This window comes from Dendrobates tinctorius, unplaced genomic scaffold (assembly GCF_039654945.1).
Source record: "Dendrobates tinctorius isolate UK_male_01 unplaced genomic scaffold, ASM3965494v1 ptg000177l, whole genome shotgun sequence".
Classification (NCBI taxonomy): domain Eukaryota; kingdom Metazoa; phylum Chordata; class Amphibia; order Anura; family Dendrobatidae; genus Dendrobates; species Dendrobates tinctorius.
Window position 1 is genome coordinate 20520426 of NW_027361844.1, and position 27772 is coordinate 20548197.

At 43.8% G+C, this 27772-nt stretch overlaps 1 protein-coding gene across 1 annotated transcript in view; it reads left to right on the forward strand.

Moving 5' to 3' along the window:
- The first annotated feature begins 1230 nt into the window (after nt 1-1230).
- ADARB1 (adenosine deaminase RNA specific B1) overlaps nt 1231-27772 on the forward strand; it is a 144120-nt gene continuing 117578 nt past the window's right edge. The window contains exon 1 of the mRNA XM_073551577.1: nt 1231-1579. The gene's annotated coding sequence lies outside the window, so the exon portion shown is untranslated. The remainder of the gene's footprint in view (nt 1580-27772) is intronic.

Here is a 27772-nt window from a genome sequence, read left to right on the forward strand (position 1 = left end):
AACCAGTAGCCAACTCCAGGGCCCTTCTTTTCAGCTAAACGCAAATGTGACATTATCCTCAATCCCAAATGTATATAACAATGAACTGAGTAGATTGTTAAATGAATGAGATGCTGCCTCTGTCTGTACATAGTGATTCTACAGTAGTACATTGTGCCACGTACTGCTCATATAAGAGGGTGGTGGCCCACCAGAGGATTCTCCTGCTCTCCTGTGGGCCAGTCCAAGCCTGGTACTAGTGCCTGACATTGCAGGAGTGGATGATGATGTGGATGCTAGATCTGAAGGAATGGCATGTGTGGCTGTTGCACCCGTGTTGAGCCACGATGTTGATTTTGGAAGTTTCCCTTTTTTCTCTGTCTCTGCTGTAATTCACTCAAAACATGTTTCATTTCTGCTGAGTTGGGGTGCTGTCTACAACAGGCTCGTTGGCCCCATCCTGTAAAACAAGATTTGGATGGGGCCATTGACTATAACGCTGATGGCAGAGTGCGAGTGCGCCCTGTCGTGTCATTTTTGGGCGTTAACGCCTATCGGAGGTGGCTGCCCCGACGCAGTCTACCACATCTCAGCGTACTAGGTGCAATGTGCAGGCGGGGAGCCCGTATATTCCAGGCTTCTAGCACTGGAGAACGCTGGAACCGTCCTGTTAGCTAAGAGTTCTTATTCCGGCCATGTTTTGCTATTTTTTAGGGTGAAGGAGGCCGGGAACTACTAGGGCACAAGCGTGAAGAAAGCTCAGGTAACCGCAGGTGTTCTACTGGCGTAAAGGTGTCCAGAAGTTTAGTTACACCGTAACATACACAGATTAGTGGGGCCGAGCCTCATGGAGCCCCCGGGAATGGGACCATTGGGGTTATGTGTGCACATAGGCCTACACAGCGCAGGAGTCAGGGCCCACCACAGTGAGAGCAGCCTGCAGCACGTGCACACAGCTCCTCACCCCCGGGACCCTCACACTAGTAAACCCCTCTTGCTTTGTGCCAGTGCAGGATAAAAACAATTCAAATAGAGTTAATTGGAGCCTTTATAGGAGGAGGAGACATTATCGTCTCCTGTGAGCAGAAGCTAAATCCCCCAACGCCAACATCACAGGCTAAAACTCGCCACAGGCCGACAGCTGCTGCAGCTCCTCTCCCCTCACATGACTCTGCCCGTTTCCAATATGTCGCCTTCTGGGCTTCAAAATGTGACGCAGGCAGTATGTGGGCGGAGCCACAGTACGAGCCCGCCCTCTGTACGTAGACTTTTGTCAGTGCCGCGGGGACGCGCAGTGGGCGTGGGCAGGGACGAGGTGCTGTGCATTCTGATTGGTCGGCGTCGCGCGCGCCTTGTTGGCGGGAGGAGAATCGCGGAGCGCTGCGTGTGAGCTGGGAGAGAGTGCGCAGCACCGGGCAGGCACAGCACCGAGCTCCGGCTGACTGGGAAGGTGCACCTGACTGACAGCAGCGGCGAGGATACGGGAGACGGCCCCTCCGGCTTGTCACACGTGACAGAGACCGTTGTGCAACGGAGACTGCTGCTGAGACTACCGGGGAACCCCGCCGACCGGCCTGTCAGTGCTTCTCAGACCGTGAAGGTGAGAGCCGGGGTGTACCGCTCCTCAGTGAGGAGGGAGGGCTGGCGCTCCGTGTGCTGCTATGTGCCTGCTGCTACCACAGGGCTGGGAGCCATTCATTGTGCGGGGGCAGGATGTGTGCGGCTGTCAGGTGAGGGTGGGCGAACTGTGCTTCATGTGGCGGCCGATCCCTGGCCGGTGGCGGCCCCTCTGCTGCTGGTCCATTATGGATTCCATCACCATCTAACACAGACCAAATACATGATTCCTTACACCAGCCCGATCGTCAGTGATCCTCACCACATCCCAACACAACATCCAAGCCACAGTGCAATCATCTGATGCAATGGACGATCCCTCACTCCCAGTCATGGGGACAGCTCTGCCTCCGTTGTAGGTAGGGATCTGCTGTCCCCATGACAGCGGGGTCATCTCCTCCTGGCCTGATGATGGATCCTGTGCCGTTACTGCGCTGCTCTGCTTTATGGACGAGGTTCTGATATTGCAGGACATTCCTGACTGACGTGTATCAGTCTGATCAGTTTATTATTTATATGTCACAAAGACAGACCGAGAAAAAACTAATGCAAAGAAAGAGCAGATGTGTATAGGAAGCCGTATCGCAACACAATTACCATAACTGTCCGAAAACACTTTCTGCTTTTTGGGGTCTTTCATAACACTCTTTAATATTTTGCACAAAGTTCACACAATATGGGAATTGCTTATGCTCTTTATCACAATGCACAGCCATACAGCGTGACTTTAGTATTAGAGATCAGTTGTGTATTTGTGCAAATCCATATGGAGGCAGGGAGCGAGTTCTGCCCATACGCATGCAGCCGTGACGTTGCTGCAGACTGTCAATACAATCAGGCGGGTCACTAAAAAAAAAAAAAAAGTACCAGCCGGGATCTGATTAGTTATTTTGGGCTACTATTCAAATTTCTCATATTTTGCCTTTATGTTGTCTTGCCAGAGACACAGCTTCTGAGAGTAGACTTATAATACTACTAAGGCTAGGTTCACATTAATACAACGCTCTCTGCCAAACTCTACATACGTCTCAATCCCCAAAATCCTTTATTCCAACGGGAGCCACTGTGGACATTGTCTGGCCTTTCTCTTGACGTTATTTGTCTCTTTCGGACATGCAGAAAAATGTGGTTTACGTTTATTTTATTTCATTGTTGTGTCCTTGCTAATTACTCTGCCATGACCCACAAAACCATTGATGCAGGAGAGAGCTGGGAGATTGCAATTGGTGATTTTTCTTTAATTCCTGAAATCGGCGGAAGAGATTTATATGGCTCCAAAATAGTCAGACCCTTATGATCAGATGTGAGGAGTATTAATGACGGTTCTATCCTTCTACTCACTCCAGTTTTGGTGACTTGTTATTTTGGACCTGTAAATGATAGTTCCAGAGTATATTATTCTTTTCTTTAGAATGATGTCCACTTTCTAAAAACTATAGAAATTATAAATGCCAATGTGAAAAATAAATACAAAATTAAATGCACCCAAGTGTGGAGCTATCGGCATCTAGCTAGACATGTCCTTTACTAGTACGTTCCTCATTATTTGTCATGGTGCTTTGCAAGCACTGATTTAATTAGGCTGAGCCTAGTTTATGGGCCTTCTTGACCATCTGCTTCTTTTTGTTTTATCTCCGGTATTGAGGTGGTGCATTGTCTCATCTAGAGACAATTGATTATTGGTTATGTGAGATTTAAAAAAAAAAAAAAAAAAATTAAAACCATTAGCCAAATCATGACTTATAGTAGCCATTAAGGACTCTTGTCCTACATTTCTTGTTCATAGCTGTTAACTATAACTATATTTAGATAAGGAAGTTTGCAGTTGATGTTTGGAGGGTGACCCTTTCTTATGTGTTGACGAAGAGAGCTTTGTAGCATTTCTGCTTGATTAGAATCTATACGATGACCCTTTAATATATGTATGATGTCACCTTAAAATATTCTGTTTCTTGAGGCCCCTGAGTATAAAGCTATTTGCATGTGTGAAATCATACAACTTCATGGGGTTTCCGTACATAACGCATTCAGAAATGTAAGTGACACAATCGGGAATTAATGAATAGCAAGTATTAGATTGACATCTAGATTGCTCTGCATACAGAGAGTCTGCTGCAGCATTCCTGCCCTTCCCCCACAGTAGATCCTGTCATTAGGAAGCTGATCACAGCATCCCTCAGCACCATGCTAACATGTACAGCCATACCTCGCATTGTAATGCGCACCAGTTTTTCAGTATCCAACTGAGATAATAAAATAGGCCTCTCACAAGGCTCATTTGTGCCGTTTTTTTTCAATTTTTGTTGTGCATAGCATTTTTTATCCTTTCTTCAAGATCTTGTGTGTTGCAGTGTGTAAGGTTTTGCCCATCTCCCAGGTTAAAGGACGACTTGTGCATCCTTTCTCTTAACCTAGAAACTCTGGTATGGAGGAGTTATCTCCTCTCAGTACCCCAGGTAAAGAATGTTCTCCTTTTTAAAGGTTTCCATTATAAATGTGCCTATAACACAGATCACTAGTACCCTGTAATTCACAAAAATTAATGCAGGTCAGTAGATGAGGGGGGAATGTGCAGCTACTCTCAGTTCTATTGAATAGGAAATATAGAAATAGTGGGGTGCACTTTTTAAATGGAAATCCCCTGTACTCCTATGATTGCACCATCAAGGCCAGTGCTTCTTAAAAAAAGCTAAGTAGAAGAACAGCAGTTATTTCCCCTCTGACTTATGTGGATAGAAATTGTCTCAAAACCGTATTGTAGATGGAACAGGTGTCATTAGAGGAGGCTTGTGCTCACATACCGGGCCTGTTATCTCAAATCAAGCTAGGAGGGTTCTGTCATTCTTGACTATTCAGTAGAACAGCTCCACCCTCTTGACTTCTTAAGCCTCATTCAGATGTCCGTTTTTCACATATGTGCTATTTGTGTTTTCATGGATAGCACTCGTACCTGTGATAGTCTGTGGGGCCATTCACAGATCTCCAGGAAATCTCGAAGACGTGCCCAATTTTGGTCCAAGGGTTGGATCAAAATTGGCAATGCAAGTCTGAGTCCATGAAACAATTGGACTGCACTCTTGATGACATCAAAGTGCTTTATTTTCACTGTCAGAAGGGAGAAGGTGAAGACGTTTTTTTTTCCCTCCACCTACGAGAAAATTGATGATCCTCTGACAGTAATGGGTCGTTTTTACCTTACGTGAGAAATACAATATCTGAATGATAGACACAGAAAAAACACACAGTATGACAAATGTGCATAAATACTCTGTTGTAAAATATATGTAACAGTAAGCAGCAAGTGCTAGTAAAAGATGCTAACAAAACCAGGGTATTTTGTTGATACGTTTTTTTTTGCAAAAAAATGTACGCTAAGCCACTCAACCACGTCACGGTATACCCTTCTCGGAGCAGTCCTATCTAATCATAAAAAGCCATTTTTCCCAGCGAGCCCATACCGGACAGCACCTTTCTGAACCCTGCTCATGAAGGTATTGTTTACATGTTCAGGTTTTAAATATATTAGATAGGACTTCTTCGAGAAGGGTATACCGGACGTGGTGGAGTGGCTTAGCGTACATTTTTTTTGCAAAAAAGTATCAACAAAATACCCTGTTTTTGTTAACATCTTTTTCTAGCACTTGCTGCTTACTGTTACATATATTTTACAACAAGAGTATTTATGCACGTTTGTCATACTGTGTGTTTTTTCTGTGTCTTAGTTCTTGGGTGGTGTGAACAGGGTCTTACTGACCTGTTCATTTTCTGTGCATGTGTCATGTGTTCTGAATCTAATATCTGAATGATGCCTTATTCTAATTTGATAGCATTGACTAAAGTTCATTCTCTCTGTTAGGCCTCAGACAGACTTTTTATGGATAGAAGTTATGCCCAGTCTCTGTAGCTGTTCACCTAAGCATCTGAAAAATAAGTCCTTCTTTTTCTTCAGGGTTGTGGAGTTGGCATGTCAAGACTCTGACTCCCCAACACTGATCATGTACACAAAGTGCAGCACAGATTCATCTCAACAAAAAGCCAAGATCCTTTAATAAGGAACAGACATTTATAGGACATTGCATACATTTCCCAAATTCTTATGAAAACATTTAAAGCACATCCTGCATTGAACTACTGCATACAACTTATTATATATTTTAGGAGTCGGTCCATATCCATTTTATAATGACTCCACCAAAATAGTCACTGACTCATACACTGACTCCACAACCCTGCCATTCTTCATCCAAGTCACCGATCAAACTCATCTATAGATCTGTGAAACCCTTGGTCAAGCTCATTACGCACATGGAATTTCTTCTTGGTTGCATCCTAGACCCGTCTATTTCTCACTGTTTGGTAGGAGAAGCTTGACAAATCTTCCTGATAATATACCGTATATACTCGTGTATAAGATGAGCTTTTCAGCCCATTTTCTGGGCTGAAAGTCCCCCTCTCGTCTTATACACGAGTCATATACCTGCAGGTCGGCGGGGGTGTCAGAGATCTTACTGACCCCCCTGGCTCGGTTTCTGCAGCCCCCCCACTTCTCCACTGTCTGCCTTTCTGCCTTCAGGGGTCACGTGGTACTGCTCATTAAACTCATGAATATGTGCATATTCATGAGTGTAATGAGCGGTATCACGTGACTGCTGAAAGCAGGAAGGCAGACAGTGGAGAAGCGAGGCTGCAGAGACCGTACCAGCAGGGGTGAGTATAGCGATATTCACCTGTCCATGGGTCCATTGCTGTTCACCGCTGTCTGCTGCTTCCTGTGTCCGTGACGTTTAGCCAGCAGGGGGCGCAGTGACGTGGTTAGTGCACGCCGCGCCCTCTGCTGGCTGAACAGTCACTGACAGAGGACGCGCAGACAGCGGTAAGCAGCGATGGACCGCGGACAGGTGAATATCTCAGGTGCCGGATCCTGAGCAGGAGAGGTGACTATGGTATTTTTTTTATTATTTTTTTTGCAGCAGCATGTGGGGGCACAGTCTGTGGGGCAGCAGGTGGGGGCACAGTCTGTGGGGGCACAGTCTGTGGGGGCCGCAGGTGGGGGCATAATATTCTATGGAGCATCTTATGGGGCCATTATTAACCTTTGTGCAGCATTATATGGGGTGTATTTTGTATGGAGCATCTTATTGGGCCCATCATGAACTGTATGGAGCATTCTATTGGGCTCCTGATTCAATATGGATATTCAAAAACACTTAACCTACTGATGTCTCAGTTAATTTTACTTTTATTGGTATCTATTTTTATTGAAATTTACCAGTAACTGCTGCATTTTCCACCCTAGGCTTATATGCGAGTCAATAAGTTTTCCCAGTTTTTTGTGGCAAAATTAGGGGGGTCGGCTTATACACAAGTATATACGGTATATCTTCTGTAGAGTGAGAAATACTGATAATATAAATTGACACCCTTATGAAAATCAGTCTATTTTTTACATGCAAGAAAAATCACTGACATCTAAATATGACCTCATGCTGAATATGACTTAAAACAGAATATAGTTGTCACTATGTCACAGATGTGGCTATTTGGGGCCCAAATCTTTCTGACAGTTTCCCTTTAATGATGAATGTAGGTGTGTACTATATGTGGAATTCTGTTCTTGGTGTTGTTAGAGGTTGCATCTGTTTGTAGTAGACTCAGTATTATGTATGAAAATACAAACATAAAACTGAATCCGGATGTACTTTTTGTGACTGGGAATGCACTTGCCACAAGAAAGCTATTCTGCAGTAAGCTGGATGTCAGATACATGTATGAGTGAGCAGAGGAGCCGAGCCTGTCCCATGCCTTGCAGGCACTGGCTGTGTTTTACAGTCTGCATCTGCCTTCTAACTGCAGGGATCAGCCAGCTGTGACTCGATCATGTTGTAGCAATGTGCTTCTGTTTTCTGCTATGTTGCTACTTTTATAAAGCCCAACAGTGATTTGCTGGTTTTGTCTCCTATGAAAAGCTAATAAAATACATTCTTTTGAAAAGCACAAATCGCCTCCCTTTACTGTTAAAATATAACAGCATATTTGGTTTAGCTGCATCTATAAATCAGATTAAGTATAAAATTTACAGTCAAATAAGGAAGGCGTTAAACCCAGAGCTGCAATCAGCCGATACCCCACTCAGGTTATGTGCACACGATAAGTAAGAGCTGCGGGTTGGATGCTGCATACTTTGCCAGCATCCAACCCGCAGCGGACAGATGTTACAGCATAGTGGATGGGATTTTAAGAATCCCATGTCCACTAGGCATCCAGAGACACCCGTGGAGATGGACATGTGGGCACGTCTTTCCTGACCGCAGCCATGTCTATCTTGTGGAGAAGTGAGCCTCCGCAAGGTAAATTTCACCCTTAGGCTAAGTGCCCACGTTGCACAAATGCTGCGGAATTTTCCGCAGCATTTCCGCAACTGCCTGCCGCGGGCAAAACGCATGCGGAATTCGCATGCGTTTTTAGCTTGCAGAATGCTTGCGCTTTCCAAGCGATTTGAAGCATTGCTTGGAAAGTGATTGACAGGTTGGTCACACTTGTCAAGCATAGTGCTTGTCAAGTGTAACTACTTTTTTACTACTGATGCTGCCTATGCAGCATCAATAGTAAAAGATAGGATGTTAAAAATAATAATAAAAAATAAGGATATACTCACCTTCTGGCGGCCCCGGAGTCGTTCCGCCCTTCAGTGACACTGCCAGCAGCTTCCTTTCCCAGGGATGCCTTGCGACAATGACCTCTGATGTAGCATCTCACGAGACCGCTACGTCATCAGAGGTGATTCGCGCAATGCATCCCTGGGAACGGAAGTTGCTGGCAGCGTGGCTGAGAGGCAGGAAGGACTTAGGGGGCCGCCAGAAGGTGAGTATATCCCTATTTTTTTATTTTAATTCTATTTTTTACAGGGTTATGGTACCCAGGGCATGGAGAGTCTCCTCCAGACCTTTGGGTACCATCCGCACATGAAGCGCTCACTTTACGCATGGTGGGCATAGCCACATGCGTAAAGTGAGCATTTCAGTGCAATCCTACGGCGGTGGAATTGCCGCGATTCCGCAGAAATAATAAACATGCTGCGGATCCCATAGGATTGCATGGGGGTGCATTTTATTAGTATTTTTTAAGCGTTTCCGCGGTGGAAGCGCATAAAAAACGCAACGTGGGCACATAGCCTTACAACGTATTGGACGCTGTGAATCTGCACGTGAACACATGCGGATTCACCTGGTTCAGTGGCCGACAGCGCTTTGGACGCAGCAGACATGTGCTGTGTCCAAAGCACTGCCAATTACTGAACGTGTTCACATACCCTTATGGTTTCTCGACGAATTGTCAGTTGCATGGTGGCTCAGTGGTTAGCACTGCAGCCTTGCAGCGCTGAGGTCCTGGGTTCAAATCCCACCAAGGACAAACATCTGCAAGGAGTTCTCCCCATGCTTGTGTGGTTTTCACCGGGTTCTCCAGTTTCCTCCCTCTCTCCAAAGACATACTGATGGGGAATTTAGATTGTGAGCCCCATCGGGGACAGCGATGATGTGTGCAAACTGTAATGCGCTGCAGAATGTTTGCGCTATATAAAAATAAAGATTATCATTAATTGGCCTATATAACTGAGAAAAACCTCATCTTGCTATGTTTCCTTTGTAGGGACAGGCACTGTACTATATGAAAAGACCTTTTTTGTTTAACAATGTTCTAGTAAAATATATTTTTCTTTTTATATGAGGCGTTTTTTTCAGGAGAGTTTTACTTAAGAACAAAATAAAACTGTGAATACAGAATGGATAAATGTTCCCAGTCAGATTGTCTCTTGATAGTGCATGTCTGGTGAACACAAGGATGGGGCATGTCAGAGTTTTGTCCCCCTCCTTCCCAAGTGAATGAACTTGCACACTTTGTAGTTGGTCACCGTAATGGGAGAATGTTTTGACATGTAAGTGAAAGATGTCACCACTGTATTAAACTATGAAAAATGTAATCTGCCTGACTCCAAACAATCAAAATTGACATCTTACAGTGATGAGCTGTCAGTCTTTAATGGGAAAACTCCTTTACTTAGGACTTTTTATGAGGTTAAACTCCACACACTACTGAACAAATTTATTTTCACTAACTTGTTAGAATAAGCTATGTTTTTGGATCAATCATCAGTTTTCATATGGTTTTGTTTATTAGGGCATACATCATGGACAGGCAAATTCCAATTATCGTTATACCCAAACTGAACATTGGGCCACATTCACATGAGTGTTAGACCTTATTCATACAACTTTGTTGGATTATGAAGCCTATAGTATTGGGAGAGTGGGGAATAGGTTTCAACTGAAGCAAAAATCTGACAGTCTTGTGTATGTAGTCAGAAGCATTTCTGTTTGTTTTTTTTTTTAAGCTCATAAGAAAAGGTCCTTTGTAAAGGAGGTAGACGATTATGTTTATAAGTGTGTGTTTCAGCCAAAATGTAACAAACAGTAAAAACAAAGACTTGCCCAACTAGGCGCTAACATGACATATTTGACTCACTCTACCAGGGATGTGTGCATGGCTTGACTCACCAGCAACTCGACCTTTAACTGCCATGCATATCCTTCTGAGAACGACACCATATCAGTCCACAGACTGTGACCCTCTGAAGCTTTTCCTCCAGCCTTTTCTGTGCCAGTAATGAGACAACCATTCTCAGCTGAGCTGGCTAAGGCTGTGTTCACACACAGCGTTTTTTTAGCGGCTTTTTTTTTAGCGGTTTTCACTATAAAACCGCTAAAAATAAGCTTCCCAGTCATTTCTATGCATTTTGCACTTTTTGTGCACATTGATGCGGTTTTTTTTGCTGTAAATGCAGCATGCTCATTAATTTTGTGGATTTTTCAGCGTTTTTGGCTTCTTCCATGCGTTTTGAAACCGCTGCGGAAAAAAACGCATCAAAACCGCGCAAAAACCGCTGCGGAAAAATAGGTGCAGTTTCTGGGAAGGGAATTAGGTTTTTGAGCAGAAATTTTCTGCAACGTGTGCACTTAGCCTAAGTCTCCAGCAAAACCTGTGCTGAAGTGGGAGTGATTAGTCCCACCAGCAAATCCTCCTAATCACTCCCAATAAAACCCAGGCCGGAACTACCTTGAATGAAACTGCTCTGCACCTAAGCTGCTGCACCAACCAGTACTACCCGGCTTTTAATATCTTGCCCAGATTAACTTTCTGGAAGAGATATACATTCTGTCAAGTCTCTGCCCTGTGAGATATATATATATAATAGCCCCAATTGGAAAGACCATCAGCAGATTTGGCTTTCAGTACCATCTTTATGCTGATAACACAACTATACACGCCATCCCCTGACCTCACCCCAGCTGTACTACAGAATGACAGTGACTGTCTGTCGCAGTCTCCAACATCATGTCTGCCCTCTATCTGAAACTCAACCTCCTCAATACTGAACTTCTTCTGCTCCCGCCATCTACTAACCTCCCTAAACCTGACATTTGCCTCTCTGTGGGTGGCACCATAATAACACCTCGGCAACAGGCGCGCTGTCTGGGTGTTATGTTTGACACCAATCTCTCCTTCACATCCCATATACAATCTGTTGCCCGCTCTTGCCGCTTACACCTAAAGAACATCTCTAGCATCCGCCCTTTTCTCACCATGGAAGCAACAAAAACCCTTAGGCTAAGTTCACACGTAGCGGAACTCTTGTGGAAATTACCGTGAGAGTTCCGGAATTCCATTCCACGGGAAAATCGCATTTTAAATTCCCGCGATTTTCCCGCGGAAAAACTAGCATTTTGCAAGCGTATTTAGCTTGCAAAATGCTAGCGTTTTCCAAGCGATCTGTAGCATCGCTCGGAGAACTGATTGACAGGTTGGTCACACTCGTCAAACATAGTGTTTGACAAGTGTGACCAACTTTTTACTACTGAGGCCGCTTATGCAGCATCAGTAGTAAAAGATATAAAATGTTAAGAAATAATAAAAAAATAATGGTGTTATTCTTACCTTCCGACGTCCCGCCCAGCCTTCCCGCCTCTCTCCACGCTGCCATTCCCAGTAATCCTTTGCGAAAATGCCCGCGATGACGTCCGTTGTCGCGGTATCGCGACGTCTCGCAGTGATTTACTATGACCGCGAGAACGGACGTCATCGCGGGCATTTTCGCAAAGGCTTACTGGGACCGGGAGCATGGAGAGAGGCGGGAAGGCTGCGCGGGACGTCGGAAGGTGAGAATAACAATATTTATTTTAAATTCTATTTTTTACAGGGATATGGTACCCAAAACCCGGAGGACAGTCTCCTCTCCTCCGGACCTTGGGTACCATCCGCAAATGTTCTGCTTACTTTTCGCATGGTGTGCACAGCCACATGCAGAAAGTAAGCAGAACAATGCATTCCTATGGGTGCAGGATCGCCGCGATTCCGCAAAATTAATGAGCATGCTGCGTTTTTTTTTTTTACCACGAAGCGATTCCGCCGCGGTGAAAACCGCAGCATTAGCACAGCATTGCGGAATCCCATAGGAATGCATGGGATACTTATTTAAGTTAAAACCGCCGCGGAAACGCGAAAAGAAGCCACGTATGAACTCAGCCTTATTGTGGCCTTGATCCACTCCCGCCTGAACTACTGAAATGCTCTATTAATTGGGCTCCCCGTTAGCCCTGTTTCACACTTCCGTTTTTTCAAATCCGTCAAAATCCGTTGGTTTCCGTAAAAAAACGGATCCGCCATTTTTTTGCAGGATCCGTTTTTTTTGTCCCATAGACTTCCATTAGTGGTTACCGCGGATCCGTCAAAAAAACGGATCCGTTTTTTTAAAAACGGATCCGTTTGCATCAGTTTCCGTCAAAAAAACGGAAACGGATCCGTTTGGCGGACACAAAAACGGAAGTGTGAAACAGGCCTTACTCGACTTTCCCCTCTCCAGTCCATACTTAATGTAGCAGCCAGGGTCGTCTATCTGGCTAATCCGTACTCAGACGCGTCCGCTCTTTGCCAATTCTTACATTGGCTGCCCATTCATTATAGGATCCAATTCAAAGTACTTGTTCTCACCCACAAAGCTCTCCACAGTGCGGCACCCCCCCTACATCTCCTCCCTCATTTCTGTCCATCGGCCTAACCGACCGCTGCGCTCTGCAAACGACTTTCGACTTACCTCTGCACTAATCCGTACCTCCTGACTCCAAGACTTTTCCTGCGCTGCGCCAGTCCTCTGGAATCCTCTATCCCAAGAAATTAGGATTATCCACAGTTTGCATCATTTTAGGCGCTGCCTCAAAACACATTTTTTCAGAGCTGCCCGTCACGTTCACTAATCAGTCATTTTATATGAAAGTCTGCGTGTGTAGCCCATTCACTATCCCCATCTATCCCCCACTCCCTCAAGATGGCTGGACCATCATTGTAAATACACACCTGTTCTTTGTATCTCCCACACCTCATTGTAGATTGTAAGCTCTCACGAGCAGGGTTGTCTAAATTTTGCTTTAATTATTGTATTGAGATATATATTTATATTACACACACACACACACACACACACACACACACACACACACACACACACACACACACACGTCCAGGTGCAAAGCTCCCAAAGGCATGTACCAAACCTTTATGATGCAAAAAAATCCAAAAAGCTGGAACAGCACACCGGTTTTTCAGAATGCTGTAGATAAGCCCCTGATGGCGGTGGCGGAAGCTCATATTCGAAAAAAGGGGTGACAGATTCCCTTTAAGTTTACCTGAAAAGCTTAGAGTGCATTTTAGTTTCATCCTGAAATTTCGCCCGATAGCCTAATATCCCTAACTGCTTGAGAAAGGTCTGCACCCTATTTGGACCGAAAACGTTGCACTGAATGGGCACATAGCCCTATGGGCTGAATAAAACACCTTTATATTTTTCAAAAGGAGTGCTGCTTTCCATTTTTCTTATGGATGTCTTAAAGGTTTGGTAAATACCTGAGAGTGTGCACCCTCTTTTCTCTTTCTTCATTTGTGCTGCTTTTTTATTTTTTTCATTGTAACTTTGTGAGTAGTGGTTTGATCACAACTCTCTCTCGTATGTCATTAGTAGGATAAAGAAAGCAGCTGCAAGAGACGTGAAAGCTGGTGCTGCATCTCCTACGATGAAAGTGTAGCTCACTGGATCCTTTTTTGCCTATGACCTCAGTTATTTGTAGAATACCTGGTAGTCGCTATAGACTTTTGATTGGTTAAAAGCTATAGATACCTCTGGAAAAAAAAAATATTCTTGCATATGTTAGGCTGGGTTCACAATGCGTTAGGGGCAATCCGCTAGCGCTATCCCTTAGCGCCGTTAACGCTATCTAATGGATCCGTTAGTGCACCCATTAACCGCAATGTAGATAACGAATGCCGATTTTGGCATGCGTTAGCAAGTATGCGATATTTCCTGACGCACCCTTGAACGCTGCTTTTCATGCTTGAGTTGAAAAAGACCATGTGATGGTCGAAACGTTGCATCTTGTCATGGCATAATAAATGTCTACATGTTTTTCACCCGGATGAGAGGCTGTTCTCTTTCATTATTTTGGAATGTCCAACTGGGTCTTTGGACTTTGAACGTGCCTCCCCTGGATCCAGGAGTTGCTGGCTGCCATTTTCTTCTTTTATGCCGGTCTATAGTTAGCGGCACAGTTTTGGCCGAGGGATGGTTTTTTAAGTAGTGGATGTATGATGGCATGCTTAAATGAGGAGGGAAAGATACCAGAAGAGAGAGAGGTTAAATATTTTAGCTAGGTGAGTGGTGACAGTAGGGGAAAGGGACTGGAGGAGATGTGACGGAAATGGGTCACTGGTGCAAGTGGTTGGGCGAGAAGATGCAAAGCCTGCTTACTTCTTCTGTGACTGGTTCAAAATCAGAGAGTGAGCTAGATGCAGTGGGGGAGGGAGGACAGTGCATGGTATGAGGTGATTGGGAGATAATTTCCTGTCGGATATGGTCAATTTTTTCTTTGAAGTAATTGGCCAGATCGTCAGCTCGAAGCTCCGTGGTTGGGGCCTGCACTCTTGGGTTGAGCAGGGAGTGAAGTGAGACGTTTAGGGTTATTGGACAGTGAGGTGATGAGGGTGTTGAAATAGGTTTGTTTGGAGAGGTGAAGGGCAGTGTGGTATGTTCTAAGCATAAACTTATAATGGATGAAATCTTTGTGTAGATTGGATTTTCTCCATAGACGTTCGGCACACCTGGAGCACCACTGCAGGAGACGTGTTTCAGTGTGTGCCAGGGTTGTCACTGTCTTTGTCGTGTTGTTCTATGTATAGGAGGTGCAAATTCATCCAGGGCACTTTGAAGTGTTTCATTGTAATGCTTCAGTGCAGAATCAGGACATGAGAGGGAAGAGATAGGGGCCAATGAAGACTGCAAATTCTTCATAAGTTTCTGGGTGTTAATGGCCTGTATGTTTCTATAAGTATGATAAGCTCACAACCCATGTCAAGGGTCCCCATATTTGCGAGTACTAATATAAAAAAATGGCTAACATAGAAAAATGTATTTGTCATAATCTTAACTCCTTTAATGCCGGTCCAATTTTTACAATTCTGACCACTGTCCCTTTATGAGGTAATAACTCTGGAACGCTTCCATGGATCCCAGTGATTCTGACAGTGTTTTCTCGTGACATATTATACTTCATGATAGTGGTAAAATTTCTTTGATATGATTTGCCTTTATTTGTGAAAAAAATGGAAATTTGGCTAAAATCTTTAAAATTTGCAATTTTCCAACTTTGAATTTTCATGCTTTTAAAACAGAAATATGTCACACAAAATAGTTAATAAATAACATTTCCCACATGTCTACGTTACATCAGCACAATTTTGGAACCAAAATTTTTTTTGTTAGGAAGTTATAAGGGTTAAAATTTGTTTCACACTTCAGTCTTTTGACGTCAGTTGAAATCCCCCAAAGTGTGGAAAAACGGATCCTTTTCCGCTGTGCAAAAAACGGATGCATCGGATCTGCTTTTTTGAAGGATCCGCTGCAGCCGGCAGTGTATGAAATTTAAAGGAACAGAACTCTGGGAGAGAGAGAGATTTATTTTTTTGGTGCCAGAACGGCTTTTGGGGTTAAATTACATGAATGCAAGCTCTTCCGGACATGCTCAGAATAAAAAACTGGAAACTGCTGCTGCGGATCCGCAAAAAGAATGGACATGCTGCGGAAAAAAACCCGCTGCAAATCTGCTCAGAATTTTCCACAGCATGTGCACAGCAATTCTTAATTTACCATAGACTAACATTGCCTGTGCACTACACTGTGGATTTAATGCAAATCCACGTGTCAAAAAATGCTGCGGATCCGCATGAAAATCCGCAACGTGTGCACATACCCTTAGGCTGTGTGCACACGTTGCTTTTTTTTGCGTTTTCGCAGCGTTTTTCCACTGCGGAATCGCCACGAAAATGCAAAGAACTCATCCTTGCAATCCTATGGGATTTAGCACATGCTGTGCTAATGCTGCGGATTTTTCCGCTGTGGAATTGCATAGCGGAAAAATCTGCAGCATGCCCATTCTTTTGCAGAATCGCGGCGATGCCGCACCCATACGAATGCATTGATCCGCTTACTTTCCGCATGTGGTTATGCCCACCATGCTCAAAGTAAGCGGATCATGTGCGGATGGTACCCAGGGTCTGGAGGAGAGGAGACCCCTCCAGGCCATGGGTGCCACAATCCTGTAAAAAAAATAGAATAAAAAAAAAAGTGATATACTCACCCTACGGTGGCCCCCCGGAGTCCCTCCCAACATCTTCCGGTCCCAGTAATGCTTTGCGCGAATGACCGCTGATGACGTCGTGCTCTCGCGTCATCTCAGGTCCTTCGCGCAAAGCATTACTGGGACCGGAAGATGCCGGGAGCTCCGCGGAGTAGATCGGGGGCCGTCGGAAGGTGAGAATAACAATATTTTTTTATTATTTTAACGTCCTATATATCATATTTCTAAGCGATGCTAATCACTTGGAATGCGCACGCATTCCGCAAGCGAAAAACGCTTGCAAAACGCGAATTCGCATGCGTTTTACCCACGGCGGGAATGCAAAAATGTTGCAGAAATTTCCGCAGCATTTCTGCAACGTGGGTACATAGCTTTAGGCTGTGTGCACATGATGCGTTTTTGAATTTTTTCCGCTTGGAGTGGACCCAAAAATGCTATAGAATCCTTATGCCAGCAAAGTCAATGAAAATCCTGAAGTGCTGTGCACATGATCAGTGTTTTTCCTTTCAGGATTTGATATGCGTTTAAATCCGCAGCATATCAATTCTTTGTGCGTTTTTTACCTGCGTTTTTGATCCATTGAATGCACAGGAAATATACGCAGGCAAAAAACGCAGCAAAATTTTTTGCAGCGCTTTTGCTGCCAAGAGATGCAGAAACCTTGCAGAAATTTCTGCAAGAAATTACTCAATGTGCGCACATACCCTTAACAGTTAAAGAACTTGAGAAATAACCCTTGATAGAGGATGTCCCATATCGGGAAACAAGGCTTTAAGTTGCAGTAGTTATAACTACTTAGGGTAAGTTCACACTAGCTATTTTTTCAGCACTTTTTTTTTTTTTTTCAACAAAACCTGATCTCTTGGTGGGAAAGAAGCTGCAGTAAAAAAAGCATGTTTTTATTGTGTTTTTTGTGTGCGTTTTTGCAGCAATTTCGGCATGCTGTATTTGTCTTTTGTGCATGATGATAAAGTTTAGTATTGAAAAAAAAAAGGCCGATTCCAAAGAATGAGGTTTTGGCACAAAAACGCTGTAAAAAATATCTGCATTTTTTCCGCATTTTTTCACCACTCATTCAAGTCAATGGGTGAGAAACACTGGAAGAAGTTGACATGCTTTATATCCAAAAAACCATGCAAAGCGCAAAATACTGATGACAAAAAAATCAATGCGTGTTCATAAGATTTATGAAATCTCACAGGCTTTGCTGGTGCTGAAAATTGGCATAAAAAAATTCATAAAAAAACAGCAACCAGTGTGAACTTGGCCTTACTCTTCCCAGGTTCAGCACTGTGTTTCTGCCTCTGCCCAGGTCTCTATCTGTAGAGCTGATGTATCTTCAACAGCGCTGCAGCCAGTCACTGAGCTCAGAGGCCGTTGTCGATGGCACATCCCTCTGAGCTCACTGATTGGCTGCAGCACTATTGACGTGACAATTGTCAATGTTGCAGACAAGTACAGAGTGGGGCAGCGGTGTAGACTCAGCGCGGTACCCAGAAAGGAATATATCCTCAGTTTATTTTGTTATAATTGCCGCAGCTTATAGACCATAGTTTTCTGAAAGTGGCCAACCACATAATCAAAAATGCAATGAAATAACACTTTTTGACAATTGAAGGACATTGCATCTTTGAGCAGATTTGGATAATAAGTTGCTGTGTTTAGAGGAGAGTTACAGGAAATTAGCTATTATGTATCTTGCACATTTTACATTTATGGTTTTATGATTTAATGTTAATGTTGCAGTACAAAAGACTAGCAGTGCAAACAATGAACGTGCTGAAATATTCATGCCCATTTCAGGATGTTGGACGTGAACTGAAATGCATTTCTTTGGTCAGTTTTTTTCTTTATGTTTAAATACCATGTAGATAATTTTATGACATAAGCAATTTGTACACTTGTCAGTCTAAATCACTTTCCAATTTTGGTGCTGTATTTGCTTTTCTTTAACAACCCACATTACCCAGTTTGACTGGAATCCAAACCCTCAGGTGCTCCCCTCCACAAGCTATTGCCAACATGTGTATGGAAGTGCATGTTGCAATGTTTTACGAGCTCAGTTTTTCCTCTGCCTTCTGAGTGAGGGAGAATGTATTCTTTCAGATTTGTAGAAATACTAAGGCTAAAACTGCTGTGTGGAAAGAATGACAGCTTGCATGCTTTGTTCTTTGTTATAATGTGATATTTCCCTGCAGTATAGCCATCTGTCACCTTTTAACCACTATACTTTTTTCTACATTGTTTCAATCTTGCATATCTATATCTATTTTCTCTCTCACCCATGACAGCACCAAGGAGAGAGGGAATCCGCCCTTCAGGGACAGGAACCTACAGATAAAAGGGCGGGACCTCTCCTCCGCCTTCAGTTGGGTTCCTGTCCCTGACGGGTGACCCACACAACGTGCGGTACCTGCATCTGTAAGTCCGGATCCGGGGCCGACCTGACTGGGGGATGGCAGCGGGGAGGCCCCTGCCATGGCGGGTGCGGTGCCCTAAGACGCCACCGTTGTGGCCGATGCGGGCTGCCAGGTGAGCGGAGGGGGAGATGTCGGAGCCGCCGCTCCGGAGAGGAGGTCGGGGCTCGCAGGGACCCAGTAAACGCGGGCAGCGCCATGGTATAGAGGTGTACCAAAATGGCCGCTGCCCCGGAAATAGATACCGGCTTCTGGGAATCGGCGCATGCGCAGGATCGCTCTCCCCGGCAGAAGCGGTGCAGGATGGGAGCGGTGACGTCACACGCCGGGAAATTTAAAATGGTGGAGCTGCAAAACACTCCTGGCTGGAAGCGATCCGATGCACAATGGGGGACAGCGACCAGCAACAGGTGCAGCAGCCCAGGCAGCAGCTTAAGCAGCAGCACCATCATCGACAAAAGGAATGAGACAGGAATACTGGCCGTTCCAGCAGTCACTCCACGCAGCGCAGCACATCAGCCGCAAGGAGCAAATCGCCACCAGGAGGTCAGCCTGTACAGGACCTGACTCCGTCTCCCGAATCGATACCTGCAGCCGCGTACTTTCGGGTGAGTGATCTTTGTGAATGTTCACCATTGTAACAGAATTCCTTTCCCTTATTAGGGAAAGAAGAAGGGGAAAAGAAGAACAGGAAGTGCCCTACTTGTACTAGTCCCCTACTTATATCATGGGAGAAAAAACTCTGCGAATCTTGTACAAAGGAGGTCCTTTGTCAGGAAACCCCGCATTTCGCCTCTGACCTAAGAGCCGCAATTAAATCGGAGGTTCAGAGTGCCCTTAAATCCCTTAAACACAGGGATAAAACAAAAAAGAAAGACACGATTGTGGCTTCCCAATCTGAACCCTCGAAGTCGGGGGAGATCACTTCTAGTACCTCGGAATCCGGCTCCTCATCCTTCGACAAGGAAACGGGGGGACATCACTGTTTTCCCCTAGAAGAGGTAGACATGCTAGTGAGGACTGTAAGGTCTACCATGTGGGTGTTGGACCCTAGACCCGATAAAACAGTCCAGGACATAATGTTTGGGGGACTAGGCCAAAAAAAACGGAGAGTGATCCCACTAAGCGAAAATGTTCAGGGCCTAATCAAAAAAGAATGGGAGAAATCGGATAGGAAAAACACATCCGTCCCTTCCCTAAAAAGGAAATATCCCTTTGATGAAGAGGCATCTACGTCTTGTGATAAAGCCCCGAAGCTCGATGTAGCAGTTGCAAAGGCCTCAAAGAAATTCGCTCTTCCCTTTGAGGACATGGGTACCCTCAAGGATCCCCTAGATAAAAAGGCAGACACCTTTCTTAAAGGGGCATGGGAATCAGCAGGAGGTAATCTCAGGCCATCTATAGCGGCGACATGTACCTCAAGAGCCCCAATGGTATGGGTGGACCAACTTGAGAAGCAACTAAGGGAAGGGGCACCAAGGGATAAGATTCTGGATTTCATCCCAGTAATAAGAGGAGCAGCTGCCTTTTTAGCGGACTCATCGGCCGACTCGGTACGATTATCGTCCAAGGCAGCAGCACTTTCAAATGCAGCCAGAAGAACACTGTGGCTCAAAAGTTGGCCAGGGGACCTACAGACTAAAATGAAATTGTGTTCGATCCTCTGTGAAGGGAAATTCCTTTTCGGGGAGACATTAGACGACATCCTCCAGAAGGCAGGGGATAAAAAGAAGGGGTTTCCAAACCTGAGACCTGCAGCATTCAAGAGGCCCTTTCGGAATAGGAAGTTCTTTCAGAGGAGACCACCGAGGGAACAAAAGTGGTATGACAGGAGAAGAGAGTTTCTCTTCGGTAACTCGTTCCGAGACAAAAAGCCCCCTAAGTGACAGTTTGCCCAGGGTGGGGGGAAGGTTAACCCTTTTCCTTCCAGCCTGGAATAAAATCTCAAACAACCCCTGGATATTAAATCTAATCCTGAAGGGTTTAAGAATAGACTTCCTTTCTCTCCCACTTCAAAAGTTCACAATGACCCCACTAAGATCCAGTACGCAAGAGCAGAAAGCTCTAGAAAGCGAGGTCTTAAGCCTGGTAAAAAAGGAGTCCTTCAGGAGGTTCCCCTTCAGGAGATGGGCAGGGGTTCTACTCCCCTCTTTTCCTGGTGATCAAACCAGACGGCACCTTTCGGACAATCATAAATTTAAAAAAATTAAACAGATATGTCAGGAATCAAAGCTTCAAGATGGAATCAATCAGGTCCACCACCAAAATCCTGTTCCCGAACTGCTTTATGACGGTATTTGATCTCAGCGACGCCTATTAGCACGTCCCCATTCACAAAGACTCCAGAAAATATCTCAGATTAGCCGTCACAATAAATGGCAAGGTAAAAGAATTAACAAATGTCCCAATAAGTGCAAAGGGCACTTCGCATAATATCATAGCAAAAATTCCCATATACCGCTACATAGGAAGAAATGAAGCGATCCCAAATACAAAAAAAACTATTTTATTTCATATATCCAATAAAATCCACACACTTATAAAAGCAAAATGCCATATAGGGGACGCTGGAGCACATAATATGAAAAAATAAGACATAAAAATAAACAGTATTGTCAAACTATAGGCAAACAGAAAACGGCATTCCTCACAATATAAACAGAAGCATATGCAGGTATATAATGCTCAAAATGAGCTATCAATATAGCATCTAATGCAATACAAAATACAAAATCAATGCCCAAGTGAAAAATATTTTTTAAGCCCAGTTTATGTACAATAAAAAAATATTACCACAACGGTAAGTATAACACCTGTATGGAGATATGCGGCTATAAATTACAAGACTCCAATATGAGGCTATAATTACAAAAACTTCGGTGTATGGTAACACATGGAAATTCTAAATAGGATAAATACCCGTTATGAATCAATATAAAGCCCACAATCAAAACATTAAGACAGGTAAGTAGTAAACTATATTTACCGCTGATGGAAGTAGGTGCTCATGGTGTCCCCTCACCCCGACGCGCGTTTCACCGCCAGCTTCTTCCGGGGGGCGTGTCTAGGGTGAAGGGCGGCCCTGTTTTTATACAAATGCCAATAGGGGATGATCGCTATGGGAGCCAGTCAGCAAACATCGGCGCATGACGCTTCAACCCCGCCCCCTATGTCATACTTCCTCACAACCCTCAAAGACACGCAAGCCAAGCTCTGCGTGTCAGTGTAAGAGAGTCATCAGAAGTGACGGGAGCCGGGGAGAACAGCACATGCGCACTTGCCAAACCGCTACTTCCCCATGATCTGGTGGAAAAGGATTGCTGAATCTTAACTTGGCATTTAATCTAAACAAAAAGGATTGTAAAATCTGTGGCCTAGTTACTATAGCTCTTAAAACACTCATAAGTGCATCAATTCTTCAAGGAATGTGATGTAATATTAAAGTGAAAGTGCTCATTATTAGAATAATATTATTACAAGATATATCCTAAAAAAAAGTGACATGATAGTGACAATGCACTATAAAGTGACAAGGCTGAACCCTTGTATAATATTACATGAGTCCTAATTAATATATAATTATAATCTTAATAAAAATATTAATATTAATAGTGACAGTGCATAATACTCGGTTACAAATAAAGTGACTGTGCATAGTTGAATCAGTGCCGAAAAAAAGATACATATTATTTTTAAATCACAATTATCATTATTAAAGTGACAGTGCATAGTGAAAAAATAAAAAGCAAATAAAAAATCAAAAAAGAATTCTAATTAAATTAACTATGCCTTGATGAATTATTATGTATGAAAAATGAATAAATACAATATACATATAAAGCACTAATATAAAACAGATTCAGACTGTATTTAATTATATGCCCATAATAATAGAAGACGATAGCAAATCTTCACTTGACGCCTGGATACTGGACACAATAGATAAATTCCAAGCATGTAAACCTCAACCACCAGAAATGTCGACCCTAATATACTAAAATAGAAAAAAGAGAAGTTAAAATCAAGAAACATAATGAAATAAAGGTTAAAAAACCACCAAACCCCCCAACCCATAAAAAAGATGCCAATTCACAAAAAAGCAGAAAAAACAATGTTTTCATTCAATCAGTATGGATTTTGTGTCCCCAGACGATAGATCCAATGGCATTCCAACTGTGAAAGTGACCGAAACATATCGCCAACTCTAGTATCCAAATCAACCTGGTCAATGGCCCTGACTCTTAAACCCCGAGGATTGCACCCATGATATTTCTTAAAATGCCTGGGTATAGTTTTTAAAGAGGTGCAATCCTCTGTGTTTAAGGCCTTCTCTATATCCAAAACATGTTCCCTAGCGCGTACTTTTAATTCCCTCGTCGTTAAGCCGACATAAATTTTTTTTACACGGACACTCCGCATGGTAGATCACCCCTTTCGAGGAACATGTAAGGGGTTTTCGGATATCATATTGACATGATCCATCATAGTTTCCAAATTTTTTTGATTTCACTAAATTTAAACAGGCCTTGCACAAACCGCAAGGAAAAAAGCCAGGGGCTAATGGTCCCAACTTCAAATCCCTTTTTTGTTCATAGTGGCTGTGCACTAACAAATCTTTAAAGTTGGCCGATCGTCTGGCTACACACTGATGAACTGAGGGTAAGGCCTTTTTTAGTACCGGATCCGTCAGTAGAACTGTCCAATGCTTGTGGATTATCCCCTTCAAATCTGACCACTGACTATTGAAGGTGGAGATAAATCTTAATTGATTAGTCTCAACCTTTTCCATTTTTTTATTATAAAGTAGCTCATTCTGTGACGTACGTACTGCTCTCCTATAGCCTCTTATCTTCCGGCTATATCGCCAATCTTCAAACCTTCTGGTCAGTTCATGGCATTGCTTCTCAAAAGTAGATGATTCAGAACAAATTTTCTTAACCCTTAAGAACTGACCTATAGGAATTCCACGAATTGTGCTGGTAGGATGCGATGAATCCGCTCGAAGGTAGGAGTTTGTGGCAGTAGGCTTCCTAAATACATCTGTATGAATAGTTCCATCACTTGCCGCATCTATCAAGATGTCCAAAAACTCCAAACGCCTGCCGGATTTAAACGTAAGCTTTATATTAATGTCATTATTATTGAGTTCCCTCATTAGGTTTCCCAAATCAATTTCATTACCCTCCCAGACGAATAGCACGTCATCTATATATCTCATTACTAATGTCAACAATTTTATCCCCAAGGAAAATCTCCCTTTCCCACGCTCCCAAAAATAAATTAGCATAGGAGGGGGCACAAGAGGCCCCCATTGCTGTACCTTGGCATTGGAGATAAGTTCTTTTATCAAAGGTGAATACATTATGATTCAAGATGAATTCCAATAGAATCAGGATGAGGTCTGCCATAGAACTTTCAATATTGCTGTCTTTAAGAAACCAGTCTGTAGCGGCCAATCCGTCTTTATGCTTGATGGAGGTGTAAAGTACCTCTACATCCGCTGTCACTAGAATCTGATTATCCTCTAATTGCATCTGATCAATGCGTTGCAAGGCTTGATTAGACTCCCTAATGAACGAAGGCAAAGTGGACACAATAGGTTTTAAAAAATAATCCACGACATCAGAGATAATTTCACACAAGGCCCCATTCCCAGCCACAATAGGTCTCCCAGATGGATCCAAATAGTGTTTGTGTACCTTGGGAATGAGGTAAAATGTGGGTAGTTTGGGTTGAAGATCACGGATTCTGTCCAAAAAGGCTTTAGAAATTAAACCATCAGAGAATGCTTTTTTCAAAATCAGGCTCTGTTGGAAAGAGGAAATTGGGTTATGTGTTAATCTTTTATAACACTTTTCATCATTCAACAGCTTGTACGCCTGTTGCTCGTACATCTTTGGCCATATCACCAAATTCTCCATAAAGGTGTTATACTTACCGTTGTGGTAATATTTTTGTATTGTACATAAACTGGGCTTAAAAATTTTCACGTGGGCATTGCTTTTGTATTGCATTAGATGCTATATTGATAGCTCATTTTGAGCATTATATACCTGCATATGAATGCTTCTGTTTATATTGTGAGGAATGCCGTTTTCTGTCTGCCTATAGTTTGACAATACTGTCTATTTTTATTTCTTATTTTTTTGATATGTGCTCCAGCGTCCCCTATATGGCATTTTGCTTTTTTAATTGTATGGATTTTATTGGATATATGAAATAAAATTTTCTTTATATTTGGGATCTCTTCATTTCTTCCTATGTAGTGGTATATGGGAATTTTTGCTATAAAGGTAAAAGAATTCCAGTACATAGCATTGCCGTTCGGAATATCTGTAGCTCCACGGGTTTTTACCAAAATAGTAGCGGAAATGATGGCCCATATAAGGGGAACAAGACATAATAATCCCGTATCTAGACAATTTCTTGATAGCGAGCAGCTCGGCTCAAAAATGCTGGGAACAGAGGGACAGGGCAATGGGCACTCTACAGAGCCTGGGCTGGCTCCTAAATCTGAAAAAAAAATCAAGATTGGAGCCCAGCAGAGTGCTGGAATTCTTGGGTCTAACGCTGGACTCAAACATTCAAGAGTGTCGCCTCCTAGACCGCAAGAAGGAGAAAATTGCTCAAATAATGAGAGCAATCCAAAATCCCTCCATGACATTAAGGAAAGCTATGTCACTGCTGGGTTCTCTCTCCGCCTACTTGCCAGCAGTCCAATGGGCTCAGTTACACACGAGAGCTCCAATGGGACGTTTTAGCGAACCAGTCAGCAGTAGGGGCCACCTAGAGGGTCGCATTACCCTAAATTCAAAAACTATTAATTCCCTAGCTTTGTGTGGGAACCAAAACAATCTCTCCAAAGGAATCCCCTGGGTAACAAAAATAACACACATAGTTACCATGGACGCCAGTCCTACGGGATGGTGAGCACACAGGAACAGCGAGGTGGCTCAGGGTGCGTGGGGAAGTCAAGAATTAGAAGCCTCCTCGAACCAGACAGAACTCTTGGCAGTAGGCCACGCGTTAACGCACTTCCTACCCCTGCTCCAAGGTCGTCATGTCCACATATTTTCGGACAATCAAGTCACAGTGGCCTATATAAATCATCGGGGGGGGAACCAGGTCCCGAGCCCTAATGGACACATCTTCCAAAGTCCTCAAACTAGCAGAGACAAACCTGCTATCTCTGTCAGCACTACATTTCCGGGGCATAGAGAATCAAAGAGCAGACTTTGAGTCGCACCCAACTGCGGCAAGGGGAATGGGTCCTAAAGCAGTCCGTTTTTCAGCAGATTGTAAAAATGTGGGGGGCCCCGGACATAGATCTGTTTGCCGACTTCAGGAACTAAAAAGTGGAAACATTCTGCTCCCTAGACCCCAGGGGGAATCCTCTTGCTCTGGACGCATTTATGCTCCCATGGACACAGAGCCTAACGTATGCCTTTCCCCCGATCATTCTTATTCCGGCAGTACTAAGGAAAGTCAGGGAAGATGGGACAAGAATGATATTAATAGCCCCCTTCTGGCCCAAAATAACCTGGTTCTCCTTGCTAAGAATGCTCTCGGTAACCGACCCATGGATCCTACTGGATCTCCCGGACCTGCTATCTCGGGCCGGTGTTACACCCTCGGGCAGTGAACCTCCATTTAACAGCATGGAATTTGAGAGGGCACTGATGAGGGACAGGGGATTCTCAGAGAACCTGATCACTACATTACAAAAAAGTAGAAAACCGGTTACGATGAGACCTTATAGGAGATCCTGGAAAAAATTCCTATCCACTTTTGGGGTAAAAGTCCAGGATGGGGTCCAGATTAAATTATACAAAAAAGGGGAATGGAAACTATATGCCATAAAATCAATAAAGTTTTATTATAAATCAATTAAAATGCATTGCAATACAATGCGATACATATGGGAGCATGTAATGCAAAAGATAAAGGCTAGGTGCAAATCTAATAATCAGTATGTAGAACTTTTAGGCTATGTGCACACGTAGCGTTTTAAAACGCTTACTAAAAACCGGACTCCTTCCCAGAAATCGCGCGTTTTTTTCCGCGCGATTTTACCGCGATTATGATCGCGATTTTGCCGCGATTTTTGCGTGCGATATTCAAGCACTTTCCAAGCGATTTGAAGCATCGCTTGGAAAGTGATTGACAGGTTGGTCAAACATAGTGTTTGACAAGTGTGACCAGGTTTTTACTATTGAGGCCGCCTATGCGGCCTCAATAGTAAAAGATAAGATGTTAAAATGCTAAAAAAAATAAAAAAATTGGGGTATATTTACCTTCCGGCGTCCCGCGCTGCATTCCCGGGCCTCAGCGTTCCCAGTAATGCCTTGCGAGACCTGTGATGAGGTAGTCTCGCGTTGCTATAGCGATCTTGCGAGACCACGTCATCACAGGACCTTGCCGCAAGGCATTACTGGGAACGCTTAGGCCGGGAATGCATCGCGGGACGCCGGAAGGTAAATATACACCGATTTTTTATTTTTTATTCTTTTTTTTACAGGGGTATGGTACCCAGGGCCTGGAGGACAGTCTCCTCTCCTCCACACCGTGGGTACCAACCGCACATGAGACGCTTAACTTCCCGCATGGTGGGCATAGCCACATGCGGGAAGTAAGCGATTCTCATGCATTCCTATGGGTGCGGAATCGCGGCAATTCTTTGCGATTCCGCACAAAGAATGAGCATGCTGCGATTTTTTCCGCGATGCGATTCCGCCGCGGAAAAAAGCGCAGCATTAGCACAGCATGTGCGGAATGCCATAGGAATGCATGGGGGGCGTTCTGTACACGATTTTTAAGCGTTTTCGCGCCGAAAATCGCTACGTGTGCACACAGCCTTAAGATGAAAAGGGATTGTGCGTACAGCAGTAACTCTCTTCTCCCTCTGGTTTACTTTATACCATACCTTTTGTAGGCAGCTTGTGTGCTTTTATGATTGCACTATGAATTACCCTTTAGCATGCTTGCTTACTGCACTATGCCCATGATTTAGCGCATATACATACT